Below are 14,541 nucleotides of genomic sequence, written 5' to 3'. Positions count from 1 at the left end.
CATTTTAATGTTTAATGATTGCAAATACAGTGTGTCCCATACAAGATGGAAACACTTCTAACACTTTTTTATTTACAACCAGATTTTAATGAATAATAATTTAAAAGATAGATAACTCATTTGATAAAAATCTACATTAGTAAAAAAAAATAAAAAAGGACTTCAAATGTCTAAATTTATTTTAAAATTATTGAATTTAATAAACCATACAAGCCTAAAGGACCTGACACAAATTTTCTATATTATTTATACAGCAAAAATTATTATCAACATCCTTTAACATATTTCTATACAAAATATTTTTATAATATATTAATATTAATAAGTTTATGATAGTATTAATACTATAACTAAATGGTGAAATTTTAATATTTTGAGACATTTTGACATTTTATTCACTTTATCAGAGAAGGAATAAATAATTGAAACATCGAATGAAAAAATCGAAATTTATATTTTCCCATAATTTCCACTTTTAATTATTAAAAATAATGTGTAAAGTTCACCGTCCACAAAAAATTAAATATAAAATCCTATAACAACAAATTTTATATGCTAAATAAATAAATGTTACCCCGGCAATATTTTTGTGCCGCGACGCATTAAAATGAGTTTTTTATATAAATGGATATTATCCCCGGTGTTGCAATGGCGTTCTGTATTCTTCTGTGTTGGCCTTTCCGACTGCATGCATTAGGTTGTCCTTCGGGGCTGAAATATATGTGTATGTGCGTGTACATAAAATATAAAAATGACGTGTAGGTAGAAGCAAACTGTAAAATTGGAGAGAGACAGTTTAGTTTGCGGTTATATGCATGATCACGCCATATTACGATGTGATAACATAAGGGATGATTACATCGCCCGTTAAAATGCTGGAAATCAAGCATTACCGTCACATAGGGTGATATTTTCCTTTCCTTTCTTTTATTTTGTTTTGATGGGGGAGAGGTGTATTATTGCACTTTAAACAACGAATGGGGGGCCGCATTATTTTAGTTTTTAAATGAGTTTGCAATTTTATTCACGTCGTTACAAAATAGAGGATTTAGAACTGGAAGACTTCGGTTTGTTCTCATTCTTAAATTGTCTGCCACGGATGTCATTTATTATTTTTGTAAATTGAATACTAGTGACCGTTTGATTGAACAATAATACTCAATCGATCTATCATATTCGAACGTAAATGTCCCTTCACAACCCAGGAAAATTACAGTATTATTTCAGCTAAAGTATAAAAAGAAAGGTTAGATAGAATTGATCAAAATTAGTTGACAGTTTGGTGCATATCTATTATTCAAACAGTCATCAGATAATGACATGCATGTTTAGTAATATGCATGTGTGTATAATCCAAATGCTGTTGAAATAGGCGTTGGGTTTCTTTATCTTTCCTACATAATGAATTTGGCTCTGATTAACTGTATTGACATTCAGTAAACAAATTAACCAAACTACACCTAATCAGGATGTATTATCATAGGGATGTTTACCTAGTTTCGTCACTGGATCTGGTAAACGATCCATCAATTATTATAGTAAACCTCTCATTCATTTTAGATGCATACAATTAGCATTATAAATTACAATACTAGACCATGAAACAAAGAAATAATCTTTAAAAATACCATTAAATAAAATTAAAAAATGTATGTATTGTTTGTAATTAATAATTAATATTTGCATTAAGGAAGATGTTAGTTTGATGTCATGTATCTAAGTAGAGTTGACAAGAATTTAAATCTTTATACATGCAAATACCCAAAAACTTTCCAAAAAACTACACAAATCTATCTTCATTCGAACCAAAAATATAAATTGTTTCTTATGTGGCATTGTTAAATGATTTTTATCATTTATTAAGGAATGATAGACAATAAGAGACAGCCCGTGTTACCTTTAGTGGAACTCCTTCCATACTTAGTTTCACGAATAACTGTTCAGTAATAATCATCTAGAAAATCCTCTTTCCAGTAATCCTGATGCCTTATTTCCATAGCAATTAAATTTTAGTGAAAACGTTCATCTTATTCATAATTTTCAGTTTCAGGAGGAAAGTAATATAGATTACAGTGCAGAAAATGAATTTATAAGGGCACGTACACCACAGCAGTATTAAAATTAGTAGTAAATTCTTAACAATTTCTAAAAATTATTAACACATTTTTTTTTGTAAAAAATATAAGCAACATCCTTAAATGATAACCAAGGTTGAGTGCCATTTTCACTCAATGTATGCACACATTTGTCATCTTACTACATACTACTTACGGATTTGAGGGTGTTTAAATAAATGTTCTTTAATATTTTAGGAAGACAACTTCGGATATTGAAATGCAGGGGTACCAACACCTCCTTGCTTTGGTGATAGATGGATTAGCAATATTCATAAACCAAGTTCGATCTCAACCATAACAAATTTATGGAGACGTATAGTGGTTTAACATGTTCATATATTTTTCTTACAATTTACAGAAATCAGACATTTTTACAGAGCACCATTAGTTTAATCAACGGGCAGACGATAAATTAACATATAATTTTTGTAAGGTATAAAAAATCATGTTCCATAAAATTGACCGACTTCACAAATTCCTGTAATTTTACTTCGGGGAATGGGATATATCCTATAACAATAATATAAAAATAAACTAAACAGTCGTTTCAAAAAAGGAACAATAAAGCTGTTTAGTGGTCCCAGTGGATGGCAATGTATTTGTTTGAAGAAATGATTCTGGAAAGTTTAGTGTTTGCATTATTAAGGTGGCCTTTTCCACCTTCCATATTTTCGCTCCTACCATTCAAAAATAAACTTCGGTATAAGCAGGCAAATGAAATAAAAAATCCTTGATCTGGAGGAGGGAACGAATTTACAAAGCGTGATTAGAAAATTGGATGCTATTATACGAATTTTTTCTGCATTAAACTTTACTTCCCACCTTATTTACATGTACAAAATGTTGTACAAATTTTGTAAGGAGATTATTCTATCGTGAGGGCAATTTATTTTTTCTATTTTTAATTCAGAAAACACCAAAGTATTCATAAAAAATAAGAAAATAAAATGAAATTTGAACTTATTTAAATGAATTATTTTTTATAATTATATTATAATTATAATTTTTATAATATATATAATTTAAAAAATTAAAATTAAAAAAAAAATTATTGAAACAAATTTAAGTCTTGGATTCAATTTTATAATATTCGTACTATTAAGTTAAAAAAATAAAAATAAATAATAGTTTGGAACACTAATAATGGTTTTTAACACTTTTGTTAATGTGTATACCAAGAATGAACTTTTCAACATTACAATTATTAGTATTACAGATATTTTATTTAGTCCCTCTATTTGGGACAATTATTTGAACTAAATAAGCAGAAATACTAAACTCCCTGTTTAATATTTTAAAATATTAATAATGGTTTTTGAAAAACAACATTTTTGTTCATAAGTATACCAAGATCGAACATTTCAATTTTACAATTATTAGTATTACAGGCATTTTACTTAGTCACTCCATTGGGGACAATTTTTTAAGTAAAAAAGCAGAAATACCAAACACCCTCTATAATATTTTGAAATATTAATAATAGTTTTTGAAAATATACACCTTTGTTAATATGTATACCAAGAATGAACTTTTCAACATTACAATTACTAATATTACAGACATTTTATTTAGTCCCTCTATTTGGGACAATTATTTGAAGTAATTAAGTTGAAATACCAAACACCCTGTATAATATTTTGGAATGTTAGTAAAGGTTTTTGAAAAAATATACTTTTATTAAGGTATATACCAAGAATGAACTTTTCAACATTACAATTATTAGTGCTACCATCATTTTATTTAGTCCCTCTATTTGGGACAATTAGTTGTAGTAATTAAGTAGAAATACCAAAAACCCTGCTTAATATTTTAGAATATTAATCATGATTTTTGAAAAACTACATTTTTGTTCATGTGTATACTAAGAATGAACTTTTCAACATTACAATTACTAATATTACAGACATTTTATTTAGTCCCTCTATTTGGGACAATTATTTGAAGTAATTTTGAAATATTAATAACAGTTTTTAAAAATGTACCCTTTTATTAATGTGTATACTAAGATTGAACTTTTCAACATTACAATTACTAATATTACAGACATTTTATTTAGTCCCTCTATTTGGGACACTTATTTGAAGTAATTAAGTAGAAATACCAAACACCCTGCTTAATATTTTAGAATATTAATCATGGTTTTTGAAAAACTACATTTTTGTTCATGTGTATACCAAGATTGAACATTTCAGCTTTACAATTATTAGAATTATAGACATTTTACTAAGTCACTCCATTGGGGACCATTTTTTTAAGTAAATAAGCAGAAATATCTAACATCCTCTATAATATTTTGAAATATTAATAATAGTTTTTAAAAATATACCTTTCTGTTAATGTGTATACCAAGAATGAACTTTTCAACATTACAATTACTAATATTACAGGCATTTTACTTAGTCACTCCATTGAGGACAATTTTTTAAGTAAATAAGCAGAAATATCTAACACCCTGTATAATGTTTTGAAATATTAATAATAGTTTTTGAAAATATACCCTTTAGTTAATGTGTATACCAAGAATGAACTTTTCAACATTACAATTACTAATATTACTGACATTTTATTTAGTCCCTCTATTTGGGACAATTATTTGAAGTAATTAAATTGAAATAGCAAACACTCTGCTTAATATTTTGGATACTAATAAGAGTTTTTGAAAAAACACACTTTTATTAACGTATATACCAAGAATGAACTTTTCAACGTTACAATTATTAGTACTACCTACATTTTATTTAGTTCCTCACTATTTGGGACAATTATTTGATGTAATTAAGTAGAAATATCAAAAACCCTGCTTAATATTTCGGAATATTAATCATGGTTTTTGAAAAACTACATTTTTGTTAATGTGTATACCAAGATTGAATATTTCAACTTTACAATTATTAATATTACAGACATTTTACTTAGTCACTCCATTGGGGACAATTTTTTTAAGTAAATAAACAGAAATATTTAACACCTTGTATAATATTTTGAAATATTAATAATAGTTTTTCAAAATATACCCTTTTGTTAATATGTATACTAAGAATGAACTTTTCAACATTACATTTACTAATATTACAGACATTTTATTTAATCCCTCTATATGGGACACTTATTTCAAGTAATTAAGTAGAAATACCAAACACCATATTTAATATTTTAGAATATTAATAATGGTTTTTGAAAAACTACATTTTTGTTCATGGGTATTCCAAAATTGAACTTTTCACCTTTACAATTATTACAATTACAGGCATTTTACTAAGTCACTCCATTGGGGACCATTTTTTTAAGTAAATAAGTAGAAATGTATAATATTTTAAAACACTAGTAACGGTTTTTGAAAATAAAACAACAAAACACATTTGTATATTGTCCATACCAAGAAAGAACTTTTCAACATTACAATTATTAATATTATAGACATTTTACTTAGTCCATGTGTGTCATTTTTTTGTAGTAAATAAGCAGAAATACCAAACACCCTGTATAAAATTTTAGAATGCTGTTAATGGCTTATGATAATTTATACATTTGTTGATGTGTATACCAAAAATGAACATTTCAACTTTAATATTGAAGATACAACAAACAAATATCTGTAAAATAAATGAAGATAGAAAAATGATTCAAACTGCAATAGAACCAAAATTTTACGTAGAATTCAAAAATTCAATAATATTTATAATGTTTCATTTTTTCAGCTGGCAATAAACCTCTAACGAATCAATTTGTTGAATCACCTCGTATACGCCATAAGAATTACCATGTTGAAAGACAAAATACTTATCCAAATTAAAAAACTAACGTGCTTAATTAATTCGTGTGATTATCATCCAGGAAAGATTGTTCCTTCATCATGTACGTTGCGTGTACGGCAGCGTGGAGAGAATTGACCTAAAACGCCCGACGGGTAGTTCTGCTCATTTATCCTATAAATAATTCGTTAAGAAGTATTTCTAGCGGAGAAAGTTCTAACAACTATTTAATGAATTGGGCGAGTGACCCAAAGAAAAAAGAATGTCAAAGCCACATAAAGTTTTGGTAATTATTAACGTGGATGGAGTCCAGTGAAAGTGGTCAATTAGTTACATCTCAAATTATTAATATACTTCGAATGGACCAGGACGAAAACATAATTTATTGACACGATTTGTGTGGTTGTTTTAACTGTCCGATAATTGTAAGAATTCCGAGGTGTGTCGTTATAAATTTGCTCTCAATACTCCATAAATTGGTTAAACTTATTAAATATTTGCTTTGTCTGTGCGCACGTAATGTGCAAGAGGATAATAATGGGATTCACAATATTTGGTGTCCGCAAGTGAAAAATTAACATTCAATTAATATCACTAATGAACGGACTCGGTGTTAATATAATTATATTGAATTATATTTGCAAATATGATCATGTGAATGATACTACACGTAATCATGGACACTGCGCATTCAATTACTATGCATCTATTATATAATAATAGGTTGTATAAGCAAATTAAATCCTTTAATATTAGGACACTAATTAAATTTTGCTTAGTTAAATTAGTGAGCATTTCGGCACGCAGAAATTGATTTCTTTTTTACACCAACTGTTACACAAGGGTGCTTAACCCCTTTTTCGAACGCAACCTAATTTAAATCATATTTATTTATGAGGAAAGAGTGTGTGCTTTTAATTATTTTTTGATAACATACTCATTATTTTTTAATTAAGGAATTATTTTGACCTTTCCGTTTTTATATCGAGATGAATAAACAAAGGTTTGGGAAATAAGCTAATTTTAATACACATTGTTAATTAACTGGATCTATATTTGTTTTGTAAAAAATATAAAACACGATTCTTTGCCGTTACAGATCCCGTACCAGAAAGGAAATCACTTGAATATCCCGATATCCCGAGTGCACTTCGCCGGTTTGAAACTGCTGCATTTGAAGTTCAATGACTGAATAGAAAAGGTAAGACAATTGTCGTGGTGCACATAAAAACAAAATTATAAACGGAGTAACCGCTAAAAATTCCACCTCTGAAATCCAATATGTATATATATGTTGATTCACGTCATTTCCATTCAACGTCGTAATTTTCACTGGAAGGAAAATCGCAATATTCATCGGCTCTTTCAAAAGGCAACTTTTTCGGATTGCTTGATCAAACTTTCCGATATTACTATTTGTAATCCCTTTTGAATACACGTGTCGAAATACAACGTTTTAACTCAAAAAACGTTCTCTTTTTCTGTAGTAATATTTAGTTTTTTTTTGGTGGTGTATTATCTTATCGTTTCAATGAATAAAAACCACCTGAAACAGTGTACTCCTAAAACGTTCTGGACATTTATTAGTTTCTAATATATATTACTTAATAAAAACATGCATGTCATATTTTGGTATAATTTAGTAGTTAATTTTTATTATAGTACACTATAGTTAACGTTTTAACAAGCTACCGGTAATATCAATTTTTTATTATAGTATATCGTTAACCTCTTAATAAAAATAGACCATTAAATTTGACCTTAATTTTTCCACGTTAATTAAATGCAAATGATACTTATCAAATATTCTACATAAGCTACCAATAATATTTAATTTTTATTACTGAAGGATTAATAAAAACAGACCATTAAATTTGAATTCAATCACAATAATTGATACTTACAAATATTCTGGACAAATTATTAATAATATTCACTTTTTATTATCTAATAACTCAATAAAAACTGTCAAATTTGGATTCAATATACTGATGAAAATCTTCTGTCGTCATTAAATGTAAGTGATATGTTAAAATAACAACAGACAGATCATCAAATTACATCTTTATATATTCATGTAAACGTTTTATCATCAAATGCCATTGACAGGTATCAAATATCTTAGACAAACTATCTGTAATATTTGTCTTTTAACAGAATATCAATAAAAACAGGCTATCAAATTTTAACTTTATATCCACGATAATTTTCTGTAGCACTTAAATATAACTTATCCAACATTCTAGACAAGCTACCAATAATATTCAATTCTTAATAACTAATGACTTAAATGAAGTAAAACAGACTAACAAATTCAATATATTTTCATTCAATATAAAATATAGAATTTTATATCGTCATTAAAGGTAATTGACATGTTACAATGAAAACAGACAAATAGTCAATTAGACTTTTATATATTCCCTAAAATACACAAAATGCAATTGATACGTATCCATCTTCTTAGAAAAACCAGTAATATTTATTTTTTAATAAAATACATCCTAAAAGTATCAATAAAAACAGGGCATCAAATTTGAACTTAATTTATTCATCATAATTTTCAGTGGTAATTAAATGCAAACTATCAATGAACTAATGACTTAATAAAAACAAACTATCAAATATGGATTCAATATACTGGCGACAATTTTCTCTCTTCATTAAATGTAATTGACACGTTATAATGAAAACAGACAAATTAGACTTCTATATTTTCCCTAAAATGTACTATCGTTGTCAAATGCAATTGACACGTATCTGACGTCTTAGACAAACCACCAGTAATATTTATTTTTTAATACAATACATCGTAAATCAATAAAAACAGACCATCAAATTACAACTGTGGTAATTAAATGTAATTGTCAAATTATAATAAAAACAGACAAGTAGTCAAATGAAACCTTTATATATTCCTGAAAATGTTCTATCATCATCAAATGCAATTGACACATATTCAATTTCTTAGACCACCAGTAATATTTATGTTGTAACATAATACATCGTAAACGTATCAATAAAGACAGACCATCAAATTTATCCATAATAATTTTGTGTAGTAATTAAAAGTAATTAATAGTTATTAAACATTCTAGATAAATTATCAATGAGATTCAATTATTATTAGCTAATGACTTAATACAAAGAGACTATCAAATTTGCATTCAATATACTGACGACAATTTTCTGTCTTCATTAAATGTTATTGACATGTTAAAATAAAAACAGACAAGTAGTCAAATGAGACCTTTATATATTCCTCAAAATGTTCTATCTTTATCAAGTACATTGACACTTAGACAAATCACCAGTAATATTTGTTTTTTAATACATCATAAACGTATCAATAAACACAGATCAACTACTTATTTATCCATAATAATTTTCTATGGTAATTAAATGTAATTAATAGTTATTAAACATTCTAAACAAACTCTCAATGAGATTCAATTATTATTAGCTAATGATTTAATAAAAACGACAATTTTCTGACTTCATTAAATGTAATTGACATGTTATAATAAAAACAGACAAGTAGTCAAATTTGAATTTTATATATTCCCGAAAATATTCTATCGTCATCAAATGCATTTGACACATATTCAACTTCTTAGACAAACCACCAGTAATATTTATTTTTTAATACAATACTTCGTATAAACGTATAAATATAATAATAATAAAAGCTGAACATTCAATTTGAACTTAATTTATCCACCAAAATTATCTGTGGTAATTAAATGCAGTTAATAGTTATTTAACATTCTAGACCAACTATCAATAATATTCAATTATTTTGGCTAAAGTCGTGATAAAAACAAACTATCAAATTTTGATTCCATATACTGACGGCAATTTTCTGTCGTCATTGATTGTAATTGACATGTTATAATAAAAACAGACAAATACTCAAATTATACGTTTATATTTTTCTTAAAATATTTTACGTCATCAAATACAATCTAATTTCTTAGACAAACCACCAATAATATTTTTTTTTAATAATCAATATGATGAATCACAATGATTTTCTGTGGTAATTAAATGTAATAGATATTGAACATTCTAAACAAACGACTAATAATATTCAATTATTTTTAGCTACTGACTTAATAAAAACAGACTCTCAAATTTATATTCAATATACTGATGATAATTTTCTCTCGTTATTAAATATAATTGCTATGTTATAATAAAAACAAACATGTAGTCAAATTAGACATTTATATTCCCTGTAGACTTTCTATCCCCATCAAATGCATTAAAAACATATGCAATCTTAGACAAATATAAAAACGTACCATCATAAACGTGTTAATAAAAATAGACCATAAAACTTGAACTTAATATATTCACAATGATTTGCTGTGGTAATTAAATGCAGTTGATCAAATATTCTACACAAGCTAAAAATAATATTCAATTTTTATTAGCTATTGACTTAAAACATTATCAAATTTGGATTTAATGTGCTGATAGAAATTTCCATTAAATGTAATTTATATGATAATAATAAAAATGGACAGACAGACCATCAATATTTTATACGATAATTTTCTGTAATAATCAAATGCAATTGGCATACATCAAACATATTACTGTCAATGTTTAATTAAATTATAGGTAATGGCTTAGGTAAACACACACACACCAATGCCATCAAATTTGGACTTAATTTATGCACGATAAGAGACGCAAAAGTTCGTCCTCATTGTTGAATCAGTTTAGTTGTTGCCATTCAAAAACCTTGATCCGCAGCATAAAGTCGAGGGGACCGAAACACAAGTCTGAGATATTTCATAAGAGCCCGGTAATTAGTCGATTCAATTCCTTGAGATACACTTCTTTAAAACAATGTTTCGACTACCCTTGCTAGTATAATGACAAAAGACAACAAACCTACGTGGCAATCCAGACAAAAACCAGTTGCCTTTACCCGGGTTTCCTCGTTTTATTTCCGACGAAACAGTCCCATGCTCATTTTCACCCGCAAATTATTACACACGACAAAACATAAAAAGAAATCCCTCCTAAACTACCCCATAAGAAATCTTCAATTCTCACTTCTTATTCTGTTGCTTTCCCTTTAATTTTGTATTAGTCACAAGCTTTCCATATAAATTAGATTTACCGCTTATGGTGGTGGAGTAAAAAATGATAAAGAAACTTGAATGGCTTCGTATTTATTACGACAAATTGTGCTCTTATAAATTTAGAAGCTGGAGCAAATGTTAAATTCCATTGACAGTTTTCCCTTTAGAAACGGGGGAATTCATTACGAAGACGCCTTTGAGCCCACAGTTAATTACAATTGCTTCTTAGTTTAGTTAAGGTCATTTTCTGAAATATTAACTTTAATTAAGTCGAATTCGTGAAAAGTATATTCAACTATGGCACATCAAAGAGGAAATCGTAACGCAATGTTGACGTATTAGTTTTTCATTGATTCCGTAAAAATGATCCTTTGTGCAACCGTTTGGGTCTTTGGAAATTAAATACTAAGGGAGGCAAGATTTATGTTGGACGATGAGTAAATGAGTAAAACGTTGTCGGGCACGGGAACTAGCGGGAGCCAGGATCAGAATCAGCACGGGCATCTCTGGCGGTGGCAAGAACAGAAGTAGAGGCAGGAACAGAGCACGCGCGCTCTCACGCAACGCTCCGTTCATTAATTACATAGTTCGGGCAGGCTGTTCGTGTAAGCGGCAAACCTCAATTACACCATTCCTGTAATTCCAGCGACCGTTCTCTTTCCTCATTATTGCATTAGTCAAGATCATTCTCTCTTTCCCAAGCGGCGCATCATTCACCGTCTTAAACCTGGACTGACCCCCCTTCTCTAACATCCCTGCATACTGATCGCGTCATTTCCAACATCAATTAAATTATTTCTGATTAATATTGTCCCCCGCAGTCGCCAGCACGTAAGAATGCTAAACATCCGAATGTTCTGGCCAATCGTGGACGGTTTTTCTTCCGTTCCCTTGTCACAATTCGTATTACATGGTGTCGGCCATGCCACCTCGCCCCGTTTCTACACCCCCATGTCCACGACGTCATGACTGCACTTATTATCTACTCACGCAATGTCATTCAAATAACTAATAGAACTGCATATTTAATATTTGTAGCATGTTAAATGTTCCATAAAAAATATATAATCAGCATTCATTTATTCCACCATAAATTCCTATAATTATCAAATGTTCCAAGAAGGCGTTTCAGAAAATCTAATGAAGTTGTTAAAGTAATTTATGTTAAACAATATTTTGAATGGTCTGCAACGTTGTGAGTCAAGATGCGGTAATGTGGAAAATATTTTATTTATAATTTCTAGTAAATTCCAGCTTTCCTTCTTCTTTCCCAGGTTTTGTTGTATTATTGTTAGGTCTATTGACATTTATCTCTTACATTTAGGTCTAAGAACTAATTGAATTTTGTTAATATGTAATATATGTTAGCTTACGTCATCACCTTCACCGATGGACCGATGCGACGTGCTCACATCTATTTAGACTAGTTTTGTTTTATAAGCAAATCTGAAGTATTTGTTTACATTTAATATTCGGGGCAGTTCTTAAGAAAGAACCAGGCAGTCAAGCTTTAGATGTCGAGGGTTAAACTACGTTTGTTGTAATAAAACGTATTATTGTGAATTTAGTGTTTTAATCAAACTAAAAAGACAGATTAACAGTCGCTAATCTATCATCAGAAGTGGGATATCTTCTCGTGAATTATTTCCGGAAGAAAGGACCTAAAAAAATATTTTTTTTTTTTTTTTGTGTTTCTTTGTGAACGAACAGACAATAGTGAAAAACACAAACGCGCAGTGAGTCCGAACGTTGTGAACATTACCGAAAGTGCATCGGAGAGAGACTAGCAGCAAGAAAGTAACAACAGATTCCAAAAACAAAACATGGAAATTTTATCGACAATGGCCAACGCCCAAACTACTCAAGCAACATTGAAGATGACTGCGCAGAAGGTTTAAGTGTGGCTGCAGCGCAGTTTCGACTTTTAAGATTTAGAAATTGCATTTGAGGAATATGACTTGAATTTGTCAGGAATGGACGAGTGGGTTACGAAAGAAATAAAAGAACAACCGAATGCCGTTTGATCTCATAAACTCTTCATCAGATTATCAGAGCGCCATCGTTAAAGCCATTGGACCACTTAAAGACGATATTACGTTTGTTTATGTTGATGATGTGTTGTGCCCTGCTCGACCCATTCAAGAATGTCATAAGAATTTAAGAAAGGACATTGACGCCCTTAAATATACAAAAATGTAACTTTTTACAAACATCTGTGAAATATTTAGGTGTGATCGAAAAAGGACTGGCTGGATATTTTAGACATCTTGTGAAAAACTTTGCAACTTTAACAGCACCGATATCTGCACTGTTACGTGAGGGAAAATCTTTTGAATGGACATATAAATGTGAAAATGTACGATTGACTTCTTATCCTATTTTCAACATTTTTGATCTGGAATTGTCAACCGAACTACATACAGAAGCAAGTTCGTTAGGATTAGATGTCGCTATTAGCTGTCGAATAGAGGAAAGTTGAAACCAAAGTATCACGGACCCTTTGAGGTAACGCATTGTTTACCTAATGAGAGGTACGCACTCCGAAGGATTGGCAGCCGAGGTAGAACTACAACAGCAGCGCATGAACAGTTACGAACCTGGCCAGATACAGAAATTCTATAAGGTATGATGGATATAGATTTATTTAATAAGATTGATGTGTGAATGTGTGTAAAGGTCCCTGCATAGTAGGCTGTTTAAGGTCCCTGTGTATCAGGCTATGTGTAAAGGTCCCTGCTTAGTAGGCTATGATTAAGGTCCCTGCTCGGCAGGCTATTTTTAAGGTCCCTGCGTCGCAGGCTATGTTTGAGGTCCCTACTTTGCAGGCTATGTTTAAGGTCCCTACTTTGCAGGCTATGTTTAAAGGTCCCTGCTCGGCAGGCTATTTTTAAGGTCCCTGCTCTGCAGGCTTAGATTGTTGTGTTCTGTGTCTGTGAGACAAGCGGGTAATAGACCTGGTAGTGGTTGAACCGCCTCTGAGCTCCTGGCTAGAATATGGTATCTTTTGATAGCACTTGAGAGTCATGGGTGTAACAGACCTGTTGATGGTTGAGCCGCCTCTGAGCTTCTAGTGGTTGTTAACTGTGCCACATAACAGTCTATTTTGTTAAATGAAATAAGGTTTAGACTTAGTTCTTCGAATATATTTTGAGCTTGTACTGCTGTTATAATGTTTACAGATTACCGGTGTCAGGTGAATCTTTGCAAAACTGTGGAAGGGTCGAGGACGCCCCACATGTCAGGAAGGCCGTGTTAGCTTACGTCATCACCTTCACCGATGGACCGATGCGACGTGCTCACATCTATTTAGACTAGTTTTGTTTTATAAGCAAATCTGAAGTATTTGTTTACATTTAATATTCGGGGCAGTTCTTAAGAAAGAACCAGGCAGTCAAGCTTTAGATGTCGAGGGTTAAACTACGTTTGTTGTAATAAAACGTATTATTGTGAATTTAGTGTTTTAATCAAACTAAAAAGACAGATTAACAGTCGCTAATCTATCATATATAAATGTTGTTTAATTTTTGTTATGAAAAAATATTACATTATTGTTTTTTTTTGACTCTGAACTTCGAT

General features: G+C 29.9%; 1 protein-coding gene across 1 annotated transcript in view; it reads left to right on the top strand.

Annotated features, from left to right (window-relative positions):
• LOC109605288 (chondroadherin) overlaps positions 1 to 14,541 on the top strand; it is a 183,612-nt gene that overhangs the window by 119,330 nt on the left and 49,741 nt on the right. Inside the window, exon 3 of the mRNA XM_020021892.2 lies at positions 6,969 to 7,070. The gene's annotated coding sequence lies outside the window, so the exon portion shown is untranslated. The remainder of the gene's footprint in view (positions 1 to 6,968; positions 7,071 to 14,541) is intronic.

The sequence above is a fragment of the Aethina tumida genome, chromosome 1 (genome assembly GCF_024364675.1).
Source record: "Aethina tumida isolate Nest 87 chromosome 1, icAetTumi1.1, whole genome shotgun sequence".
Taxonomy (NCBI): Eukaryota; Metazoa; Arthropoda; class Insecta; order Coleoptera; family Nitidulidae; genus Aethina; species Aethina tumida.
This window is presented reverse-complemented; position numbering and strand designations above follow the sequence as displayed.